The 2522-nt window shown below is 44.3% G+C and overlaps 1 non-coding gene across 1 annotated transcript; it reads right to left on the bottom strand.

Annotated features, from left to right (window-relative positions):
* Nucleotides 1–266: 266 nt before the first annotated feature.
* LOC145410481 (5S ribosomal RNA) lies at nt 267–385 on the bottom strand. Its single transcript, XR_013899273.1, has one exon. It is a non-coding gene; the product is annotated as a 5S ribosomal RNA (ribosomal RNA).
* Nucleotides 386–2522: the final 2137 nt, after the last annotated feature.

Genomic DNA, 2522 nt, shown 5'->3' with positions numbered 1-2522 from the left:
AATTTATATATACAAATGGAAATACATGTAATCACTCTCCTTATAATTAAAAGCATGTTGATTATCTTCAAGCTATGTAGGCTAGCAGATTAATCAGAGAGAGCAGACGATCCACCATCTTCATCCTGTATATCCTCATCATCATATCATTCATTGCCAGACGCCATGTATCCCAAACGGGGTGGCCAAGGGCTTAGAGTTAATTGTTTTACAGGGAGGGGCACTAATTCTCCACCAACCCCACTTTACACGTAGGGAGAACGTTATGCCAACAGCATCTGGTGTTCCCAGGCGGTCACCCATCCAAGTACTAACCAGACCCAACGTTGCTTAACTTCGCTGATCGGACGGGAAGCGGTGTACTCAACGTGGTATGGCCGTTGGCTACATGTGAAAAATCCTTTTGGTAATGCATTATTCTGAATCATTGCCAGACGAATTTTTCATTACCAAATTGGCCCACATTTGTTAATGAAAAATACCAAATGGCAACCCTGACAGGGGAGGGGGGAGGAAGGAAAGGGTGAAGGGGCCGTGGTGTAAACAGCTGTTCAGTGCTGCACGGCAATTTCAAATTACGGGTGGGAAAAAATTTGGATTTTGTGGGTATTTTTCTCTATTTTTGGCCATTTTGAGGTTCTGAAGGTCCAGGCCCACAATGTTCGGTAAGTGGGGTGTCCGGAAAGTGGGCGTCCAGATAGTACAGGGATTACCGTACATACAGTTTACTAATAGACAGATATTGCGAGATTCGTACATTACCTTCAGTGCTACTAATATTCCCATCTTCAAAAGTATTGAAATTCTTGGCGTCTCACTTAACAATGCCCTCAGCTGGACCTCTCATGTTAGATCACTTGCTAAAACCGTCTCAGAGAAACTTGGATTATTGTACAGAGTCCGTAACTTCTTCACTGATGAGCAGTTAGCTATAGTTTATAAGAGTCATGTGCGCTCTCAGCTTGAATATTGCTCACCCTTGTGGAATGGATGTGGAGAGGTTGCATTAAAACAACTAGACAAAATTCAGAACAAAGTTGTTAGAATTATTAACAACCTTGCCATTACAAATAAACTACCTCCCCTACAAGTAAGAAGGAATGTTGCCTCCCTTGCATTATTTTACAGATATTTTTATGGCAAATGCTCAGACGAAGTTGAGTCCATGGTGCCACCTCTCCATGCCTTCCTTTGTGATACACGGGCATCTGGTAGCGCTCATGACTGGAATGTCTATCTAACTATCTATATATTGCCAGACTCCTCAATCCCGTTTGGGGTGGCCACAAACAAATCGCCTCCAAGTCGCCCTGTCCCCCGCCATTTCACTGCCCTGCTCCCAACTCACACACCCCTCTCTCATATACCTCTCCACCCCATCCCTCCATCTCATCCTCGGCCTCCCCATCCCTCTTCCCCCCTCCACCTCACTCACATACACTCTCTTCATCAGTCTCTCACCCTCCATCCTCTCCACATGGCCAAACCACCTCAGTGTGTTCCTCATAACGCTTCCTATCACGTCCACATCCACACCACAACGTTCCTTTATATCCTCATTCGTCAGCCTGTCTCTCCATGTGACTCCACAGGCTCCTCTTAAATAACTCATTTCCACTGCTCTCATTCTTGACTTGTGTCCTTCCAACAATGTCCAAGCTTCACTTCTGTACGTTAGAGTTGGTATCACAATACTGTCATGTAGTAACTTTTTCACTTCCATGCTCACTTCCCTGTTTCTTATCACTGCTTTCAAGGGACCAGCAACCTTTCTTCCCTGCTGTACCCTTTCAAGCACTTCACCCTCCAAACCTCCATCCTTACTCATCACACTACCCAAATACTTAAACGTACTCACATTTTCCAATTCCCCACCATCCAACCTCGCTGTACATTCACTAACTTCACCTCTCTCAAAGACCATCACTTTACTCTTCCCTACATTCACCTTTAGGTTCCGTTTCTTACACACTCTCTCAAACTCATCCACCAAGCCTTGCAGCTCCCCTTCGTCTTCACTCAACAACACAGTATCATCTGCAAACAACAGTACAGGGAGTTTCCAAACACTATCCTCTCTCACCAGGGCCACTCCAACATCCACTACCCTACCTTGTACCTCTTTTATTACCCCATCCATGTACAGATTGAACAACCATGGAGACATGACACATCCTTGTTTCAAACCAACTTTCAAAGAGAAAAATTCACGTAGTTCACCATCCACACGCACTGCAGCCTTCGCACCATCGTACATACTCTTCACAGCATTCAACAACTTCCCATCTACTCCAAATATTCTTAACACTTTCCACAATCCTTGTCTATCCACCCTGTCATGTGCTTTCTCCAAATCCATGAAAGCCGCATACAACTTCTTTCCCTTCTCTAGAAACTTTTCCACTAAAGATCTAAGAATGAATATCTGATCTACACAACCTCTTCCCTTCCTAAAGCCTCCCTGTTCTTCTCCAAGTAATTTCTCTGATCTTTCTCTAACTCTGTCTATAAGTATCCTACCA

Source organism: Coenobita brevimanus, chromosome 85 (genome assembly GCF_032717465.1).
Source record: "Coenobita brevimanus isolate Jiangsu-jjx chromosome 85, ASM3271746v2, whole genome shotgun sequence".
NCBI classification, from domain to species: domain Eukaryota; kingdom Metazoa; phylum Arthropoda; class Malacostraca; order Decapoda; family Coenobitidae; genus Coenobita; species Coenobita brevimanus.
Note: the sequence above shows the minus strand (reverse complement) of the source record. Positions and strands in the feature narration are given on the sequence as shown.